Source organism: Palaemon carinicauda, chromosome 30 (assembly GCF_036898095.1).
Source record: "Palaemon carinicauda isolate YSFRI2023 chromosome 30, ASM3689809v2, whole genome shotgun sequence".
NCBI lineage: Eukaryota > Metazoa > Arthropoda > Malacostraca > Decapoda > Palaemonidae > Palaemon > Palaemon carinicauda.
In genome coordinates, this window is record NC_090754.1 from 40,218,046 (window position 1) to 40,228,045 (window position 10,000).

Genomic DNA, 10,000 nt, shown 5'->3' on the forward strand with positions numbered 1-10,000 from the left:
ACATTATATAATCAAGAATATCCATGAAAGTAAATGTAAATAGAAAGTGATAAATGGTTGGAGAGTATATAATCTAAACTGTCTCATCATCTCTTAAATAACCAGCTTTGACCGTAGGAATGTAGAACATTAATGATGTACAAAGATTCATATTGTTCACTAAATTAGTATCTTAGGATCTTCACGGTGACTTGTCACGGAACAATGACGTGGCTCCAGTAGTTGAAATAATGTAATAGGAAACGCCTACTTTACTTATTTACATGATGGAACTAACGTATTATTATTATTATTATTATTATTATTATTATTATTATTATTATTACTTGCTAAGCTACAACCCTAATTGGAAAAGCAGGATGCTATATGCCCAGGGGCCCCAACAGGGAAAATAGCTCGGTGAGGAAAAGAAAAAAAGGAAAAATAAGATATTTTAAGAATAGCATTAACAAAATAAATATTTCCTATATAAACTATAAAAACTTTAACAAAACAAGAAAAAGAGAAATTGGATAGAATAGCGTGCTCGGTTGTACCCTCAAGCAAGAGAACTCTAACCCAAGACAGCGGAAGACCATAGGTACACAGGCTATGTCACTACCCAAGACTAGAGAACACTGGTTTGATTTTGGAGTGTCCTTCTCCTAGAACAGTTGCTTACCATAGCTAAAGAGTCTCTTCTACCCTTACAAAGAGGAAAGTGGCCACTGAACAATTACAGTGCAGTAGTTAACCAATTGGGTGAAGAAAAATTGTTTGGTAATCTCAGTGTTGTCACGTGTATGAGGAGAGAGGAGAATCTGTAAAGAATATGCCAGACTATTAGGTGTCTGTGTAGGCAAAGGGAAAGTGAACCGTAACCAGAGATAAGGATCCAATGTAGTACTGTCTGGCCAGTCAAAGGACGCCATAACTCTCTAGTGGTAGTACTTCAACGGGTGGCTGGTGCCCTGGCCAACTTACTACCTAGATCCAAAATAATGATTTTTTTTTTTTAAATTTAAATCTGTTAAATCTTCATATGCTAATTTGTCCGTTGTATACGCTGACATTACAACTGAATTTATGAATTAATATCAGTTCGAATTTTTCATCTTGCAGACGATTTAGTTTACCGTTCACAAACTGTCGGTTTTCATTATATTAATAATGCTTTCAAATCTAAGCGCTATAGAACTATCTTAACATTAACTTGAATAAAAATGAAATGAACGCAATGATTAGGCAATTTGGTAATTACTACATGAAGGCCTTAGCCATGCATATTTTTCTTTCTTTTTTCTTTCTTTTTGATAGTGCGTGAAGGACTTCGAATTCAGAACATGTAGACTATCTGTAACAAAGAGATCGAATCATCTTGGTTCTTTATTCCCGTGGGCAACATTTCCCCTCTCTTAGTTTTATCCTTGTTACTTTTAACACTCATTATACCTCCATGATCGTAATGACACTTTTACCTGCGTAAAAATCTATTCTTTCTACATCACTACATGTTGATTTTGGTCTCGTAATCTCACGGTAGATTACCCCAACTTTATACCTTTCCAAGGATTAAATTATTAGGCCTACTCTTCGAGATTACTCCCAAGTGAACTCCTTGGGCCAAATATATCCTCTGATTTTTCATAACTTCGTTTTTCCAAACCCAATAAGGCTTAGGGCTTCCCTTTGACAGTGCACAGTAGAGACCACCATTCCATTTCCATCCGTTTTCTTCACGTAGGCCTACATTTTTTTTTTTATCAGTTGATTACTTTGACTTTCTTTTCTGTTATTATTTCCTTCTGATCACTTTAAATGTAACAATATAATTAATCCCTTACAACAACAAAAATTGCTTCATTGCTTTAGTCTTTTTACTACAAATTCTACCTGTCAAAGCAAAAAAAAAAAAAAAGAAAAAAAAAAAAAAAAAAAAAAAAAAACATTCCAAATGCTTTTACTCGCGGCTGATCTTGTGTTTGGAAAGTGACACCAACATCAATTTCAAAAAGGTTGCTATTTTTGTATGATGTGGAATTTTGTATATGAAATCATAACGTCACTGTTGCATTTCAGGCATATAATTTTATATTTTAATAAACCTGTCAATATGCTAAAACAATTCTGAGGCTTATGAAGTGCGCCAACATATCTATGTGCTAGTGTTCCGTAGGGTTCGTAATTTTTTATCCAGCTGCCCAAGTTTTCAACTTAGTTAATGGTGAAAATTCAAAAATCCATCCACGAATAAACCAAATCTGTATGACTGAGATCTCCCAAAAATCAAACATAATACAGTAGAAAAACAATACTAGTAATACAGTAGTTGAAATGATATTCTTTGGTCTCTCAGTCGAGTCAATCAACATGGAGACATGAAGTCACACATACTCCCTTTATAGTTCACTTACTGGATTATTATTCATTACCAGATACGTGCGATATATACTTGATTAATAATTATCAGATACGTCCTGGAAGTGTCCCGTGCTTATTAAGCATTTTCTAAATGTCGTCTATTGCTAAAATTCTTTGGAATGCGTCTATAATTCAACGGTCATTGCCCACGACCATTGGCTGAACACTGCCTGGCTGTTCAGTCCACTGCGCATGCGTATATCTCAGTCACCCAATAATTAAGCAATATATTGTCTTTGGTCACGATTGTGGTCCCAGTCTCTGTCCCAAGTGGAAGGTTCTTTGCAATCGGTCCTCCTTGTATTTAGCAATTTGTTTTTGCTTGAGAAGTTTTCGAGTAAGTATCGGAGCTGCGAGTCTGCTTAGAGAGAGAGAGAGAGAGAGAGAGAGAGAGAGAGAGAGAGAGAGAGAGAGAGAGAGAGAGAGAGAGAGAGAGAGAGAGAGAGATGTAATATTTGACAGGAAAGATAACTCCATGAATGTTAAGACATTACTAAACGTGCAAATAATGTTATAGTCCTGAACAGGATACATCGAACATCATCATATTTTAGGATTTCTTGCATTCCTAAATCATTCCAATTTAAAGTTCTTTAGATAATCCCAGTGTCGATTTCCCAAAAATGTGATTTACGATAAAATTTAAAATGGAATATATATATATATATATATATATATATATATATATATATATATATATATATATATATATATATATATATATATATATATATATATATATGTGTGTGTGTGTGTGTGTGTGTGTGTGTGTGTGTGTGTGTATAACTTCAATGAAAACATTTGTAAAACATTGAAAATCTACACGTAGACTTAGTATATATGGGATACTTCCCAAATCCCTAGTACCATAACACCCATTTTTGCTATCAAATCTTTACATCTAATATAACGAAAGCTTTTATATTTAATACGTCGAATACCAATGAAAGACGTTTTTTTTTTATCGCTTATTTAGTCTTTATTTTCGGGTATTCTTAAGTTATGTACTGCACATTCTAGTTGCTCGTAACTCACTATTGCATGTTGTGTTTGCATGTTGTCTGTAGAACCGATCGAAGAAGCTCGTTTAAGTTAACCTAATTTGTCATTATCGTCTAACAACAGAGGTTATTTCTTTTTCATCATGTTAGCTGTCAGAAGCTATTGGGTACAGCCTTGCGATACCAGGTAGTAGGTTGGCCAGGGAACTAGCCACCCGTTGAGATACTACCGCTAGAGTTATAGTGTCTTTTGACCGGCCAGACAGTAGTACATTGTATCCTTCTCTCTGGTTACGGTTAATTTTCCCTTTGCCTAACGCATACACCGAATAGTCTGGCCTATTCCTTACACATCCTCTTCTGTCATACACCTGACAACGCAGATTACCAAACAATTGTTCTTACTGTACTGTAATTGTTCAGTGGCCACTTTTCTCTTTTTAAGGGTAGAAGAAACTCTTTAGCTATGGTAAGCAGCTCTTCTAGGAGGACACTCCAAAATCAAACCATTGTTCTCTTATCTTGGATAGTGCCATAGCCTCTGTACCATGGTCTTCCACTGTCTTGGGTTAGAGTTCTCTTGCTTGAGGGTACACTTGAGCACACTCTTCTATCTCATTTCTCTTCCTCTTGTTTTGTTAGTTTTTATAGCTTATATAGCAGATATATATTTTAATGTTGTTACTCTTCTTAAAATATTTTATTTTCCTTCTTTCCTTTCCTCACTAAGCTATTTTCTCTGTTGGAGCTCCTTTGCTTATAGCATCCTGCTTTTTTAACTAGGGTTGTAGCTTAGCAAGTAATAATAATGATAATAATAGTAGCAAGTTGGCCGTACTTTTGAACGAGGACTTGTCGGTAAGTGTATGTTATCTAATATATATTCCTTTTTTTTATGTGACAGAGAAATACTCGTCACGAACTTTGCAAGGAAAATCTAGTAGGCCTAGTGCTTACATGGGCATTCTCGAAGAATGCTGATGGGAAATGGGAGAGTCGAAGAGGTTTTAGTTGGAGCTTGATTAGGAAAATGGTGGAAAGGTCAAGAGGGATACAAAAGATTAAATTACGCGTTAAAGTAAAAACAGATTTTGGAGAAAAAGGCGACGTTTTCGACAGGCAACCGATACTGGTATAGAAGGAAAATATCAAGTTTTGGAAATTCTTTGTACGGCGAAATAAAATCGGGCTGTAACAAATCGTCAATTATCATGGATTTTAGAGTTCAAAGACCACCCATTTCTTTATTTGCTTTATCTTTTGCTGCACAAACCTACCCAATCAGGCCTATGGGTTATCAGCACATATCAATACAAAAATTTTACTCAAGTTACGAAACATGAAAACGCACCAGAAAACATAAGTATCCTAGCTAACATGACTCTAACCTAACCCAACCTGGGTCCTAACTCCTGATCTAACCTGACCCTGGGGGCAAAGATAACAGAGATATTTAAGACTGTGCCCGAGAATTTTAAATACATAAATTTTGTGAATACCTTTAACAATTTACATATTGTCAACATATTGACGAAGGAAAACCAGAGCCTACTCACCTACTGAGAATTCGGTAGTAGGCCTATTGCTGTCAGTTTCCCTCAAACAGTACATTGTTATTTCTCTATTTCCTTTCCGCACTGGTTAGCTGCTGGTTGCTCCTGGTTGGTTGGAACCCTTTGGATTGTAGCAACATTCTTTTTTTTTTTTTTTTTTTTTTTTTTACTTTGGTTGCAGCTTTGCTAATAATGATCAGCATCCTCTCAGCTTTAACCCTTTACTATATGGGGTCGCTGTTATGAATGAGTCGTCTCCAACCATTTCTGTTCTGTGCCTCGGATGGTGATGATGATGATGATGATGAAGTTCCATAGCAAATCTTCCCTTGCACAATCACGCCATCTCTTTCTTGGTCTTCATCTAATAATAATAATAATAATAATAATAATAATAATAATAATAATAATAATAATAATAATAATTACTTGAAGGTGTTTTTAGTGTCCTTTCCGTCCCTAAAGCATTCATTATTCTTCATAAATTCACCCAGATGTACATAATGATGTTGAATGGTTTCCTAAGTGCTAGTGCTGACATTTATGGCCTAATTATTAACCATTGATTAATGTGAAATTAACATTACGCGCACTAATTACATTAGAGCCAAATTAATTATTATTACAACCAACACCAATTTTATCCTTTTACATTATATCTAAGATGAAATGTTTCATGTGTTAGGACTAAGATCCTCGTTTGACTAGGGCTAGAACCTTGACACTGGTCCGTTGGTTGTTTTAGGAACTTAATATATCCTCGGCTATTGACACAACGTTCGGGGGAAAATTGCGATATCAATTACGTGGAAATAGACTCTCCGATTACATAGGCCTAATTTTAAAATGTACTGTATTTCTACAGAACAACAACAAGATCAAATGTAGTCGTTTCTAGTCCACTGCAGGACAAAGGTCTGGAACATGTTAACTCATTTGCGGTTTGGTCAGTTTCCTCACCACGTTTGCCAGTGCTTATTCGTGATGGTGGGAGATTTTCGTCTGATCGCTCTCAGTAAACCAACTTAGTGTTGGCGGCCCTGACTAGTACACCATTGTGATCATGGCAATACGCAAACCCTTTTACTACGTTGAGGTATCCCAACTCAGAAAGTATATACATACATATATATATATATATATATATATATATATATATATATATATATATAAATGCATATATATATATGTATGTATATATATATATATATATGTATATATATATATATATATATATATATATATATATATATATATATATATATATATAAAGACTATTAATAGACGGGAGTTGGGGGTACATGTCTCAGGCCTTTGTCCTGCTGTGAATTAGTTACGGTTGAGTATGCTGATATTGCACGCGTGCACGCGCGCGCGCACACACACACACACACACACACACACACACATATATATATATATATATATATATATATATATATATATATATATATATATATATGTATATATACATATATATACATATATATATGTATATATACATACATATATACATATATATTTATATATATATATGTGTAATAGTTAGAATAGTAATATTACATGTTTAAAACAAATGACGTAATATGTCATGTTGGTTGGAAGAGCTAACCGTGAGATTTGCTATGGTCAACTCAAATTGTAAGCAGGATGTAAGATGCTGAGTTGCCATTCTTTCTTAGTGTCAACACATTGTCTCTTCGTGTGAAAGTTTGTGACGTCACCGGATGCAGGTGTCTTCCGATTCCGTCACTTAGCCAAATTAAAGCAAGTGTACGATATTTGGGATATCAGTAATTTGTTCAGTTCATATCTAAACTTCACCAGAATTGGTCATGTGGACCAACACAGCTTCCTCCAGTGATGGAGATGTTTAACTCAGTTGTTTATTCACAATAAAACTTAAAAACCACTAAGATGTGTTCAATAAACCATTTAAATACATCTGAAAACAACTCATACTCAAATGTGTGCTTAAGACAGTAGCACACCAATATATGTATATATATATATATATATATATATATATATATATATATATATATATATATATATATATATATATATATATATATATATATGAAGACAGAGCCATTTTAATAAACAAACCTCGATTGAGGTTCATGTGTTCGATTTTCCTGGATGTGACTTTATTATTATTATTATTATTATTATTATTATTATTATTATTGTTATTATTATTATTTCAAGCTAAGCTACAACTCTAGTTGGAAAAGCAGAATGATATAAACCCAAGAGCTCCAACAGGGAAAAATACCCCAGTGAGGAAAGGAAATAATTAGGAAATAAACTGAAAGAGATGTAATAAATAATTGAAATAAAATATTTTAGGAACAGTAACACCATTAAAATGGATCTTTCATATATAAACTATAAAAACTTCAAAACGACAAGAAGAAGAGGATAAGACAGAATAGTGTTCCCGAGTGTATCCTCAAGCAAGATAACTCTACCCCAAGACAGTGGAAGACCATCGTACAGAGGCTATGAGAAATTATTAATTGTAATATATCGAACTGTTCTAGCATCTGTTCAAATAGTAATACAGATAGGGATCGTGAGACGGAAATGAATTACTTGTAAATATCATTCAATGTATGAAAAAAAAAGTAGTTATAAACAGTGTCTGAACAATGACATCTGTTCGTAAAGACATGTCACTCGGAGTAGAAATCTTTAGACTCAATCAGCAATGACTGTTCCAAGGACAGGTTATATTTACATTTACTTACCAATGAAAATCAAAGTCTACCACTTATTTTTTTACTTTGACATGCATGCTGGAAAGTATAGATTTATCATTAAGTACACATATGGCACAAGAGTTTGAGAGCTTGAACCACGTTCTTATTAGTCTTAGGTAATGAATGACAGTCAGACAACTAAAACTAAATGAAAATAAAACTGTTTATGATGGTAGGAAAAAGAAAACAATTCATAAATCTTGATGCTTTATGAATAAATTAGATGACATTAACTTCGTTCTGATATCTAGTCGAGTTCGTGACCTGGGTGTAGTACTGAACTGTAATTTGTCTTTCAGTGTTCAAATAGATAATGTAGTAAGAATAGTTGGATATCACCTCAGAAACATGGCGTTTGTAAAGAAATATCTGGATGAATGTTCTTAATTTGTAGTTCAATGTGTTATCACCAGAATTGATTACTGTAACTAGCTACTCCAATCTACCCAAAGCGCAACTTGAGAAATCTCAAACTATAAACATAGGAGGAAGATTGATAAAAGGTGTCTCACCCCGAGAGGGAATTACCCCCTGTACTGATTGAACAGTTCAGGGCTGCCGGATTCTCCACACTAGGCAGCTCCACAACACTGATTCAAGAATCAGTCTTTCAGTGAGTCGGCAACATCAAGCGCTGAACTCCACTGAGACCCCTAGTCCCATAGCATCCACACTTTCATAGACTTTACAATGATTGTAATTTTTATAGAGATATCATGGGGAAAATAAATAATAAAACACTCATATTAATTATTTATTACTTTTTATTACATTTTAATCGACATACATCATCTCTTTACAAAGTGCTACTCTCTTTGCATCAATTCCATCCCCTGAATGTAGATCTAGGGTTGGTGAATCCCTTAATAGAGATTTAGCTAGAATTAGTGCATGGTGCAAATTATGGGGTATGAAGTTGAATCCTAACAAAACTCAAAGTATGATTGTAAGTAGGTCAAGGACGGTGGCTCCTAAACATCCGGATCTCAGTATTGATAATGTTTCTTTAAATATGTATGACTTTCAAAATTTTAGGTGTGATTCTCGACAGTAAATTTACTTTTGAGAAACATATAAGGTCTCTGTCTTCTTCAATTGCACAAAAAATAGGCTTATTGAGAAAGTCTTTCAAGATTTTCGGTGATCAATCTATTCTGAAGAAGTGTTTTAATTCTTTCATTCTACCTTGTTTTGAGTATTGTTCTCCTGTTTGGTCTTCAGCTGCTGATTCTCATCTTAATTTGTTGGACAGAAACTTACGGTCTATTAAATTTCTTATTCCTGATCTAGATATTAATCTCTGGCACCGTCGTTCAATTAGTTCATTATGCATGTTGCATAAGATTTTTCATAACTCTGACCATCCTTTACATTCAGATCTACCTGGACAATTCTATCCTGTTCGTAATACTAGGCAGGCAGTTAATTCTAATAGCCAGGCCTTCTCCATCACGAGACTCAATACTACGCAGTACTCTAGAAGTTTTATAACAGCTGTGACCAAGTTGTGGAATGATCTTCCTAATCGGGTGGTTTAATCAGTAGAACTTCAAAAGTTCAAAGTTGGAGCAAATGCTTTTTTGTTGACCAGGCGGACATAGTCTTTTTATAGTTTATTTATGACATATTTGTTTTTGATGTTGTTGATAGTTTATTATATGACATGTCTGTTTTGACGTTGTTTCTTATTTTAGAATGATTTATTGTTAATTTGTTCTCTTCATTTATTTATTTCCTTATTTCCTTTCCTCACTGGGCTATTTTTCCCTGTTGGAGCCCCTGGGCTTATAGCATCTTGCTTTTCCAACTAGGGTTGTAGCTTGGATAGTAATAATAATAATAATAAGTGTGGAATTTATTAATACTCGGATTCCACATTCCACACTTGATCAAGATGTGGAGCAGATTAGCCGTATCGATGACGTAAATTCCACGTTTCGGCAGCCCTGATATTATTTGAACTATGCTGGCTGCCTATTAAAGTTAGAATAAATTATAAAATATGTGTGATAACATGTTATCGGAATTGGGTATCTAAAATTTTAAGAGAATTGTTACACATCGTGCAGCTAACAAATCGTGTCGACACGGGAATATAGTTGCGGATGGTTTAAAGTCATTAGACAAGAGCTTTCAAATATGCTGCTCCAAGACTATATAATAAGATTCCACCTGGCATCAGAAAGACTGAAGATATTAGGGCTTACAAGAAGTTTAAGACGTTTTCATTTGTGAAATATTGATAGCGTGGATTCGAAAATTGACAAGGATTATGTTGTAT

At 34.2% G+C, this 10,000-nt stretch overlaps 1 protein-coding gene across 1 annotated transcript in view; it reads left to right on the plus strand.

Annotated features, from left to right (window-relative positions):
• Positions 1-2,631: 2,631 nt before the first annotated feature.
• Positions 2,632-10,000, plus strand: part of LOC137623759 (ionotropic receptor 93a-like) — a 27,240-nt gene continuing 19,871 nt past the window's right edge. Inside the window, exon 1 of the mRNA XM_068354585.1 lies at positions 2,632-2,737. The gene's annotated coding sequence lies outside the window, so the exon portion shown is untranslated. The remainder of the gene's footprint in view (positions 2,738-10,000) is intronic.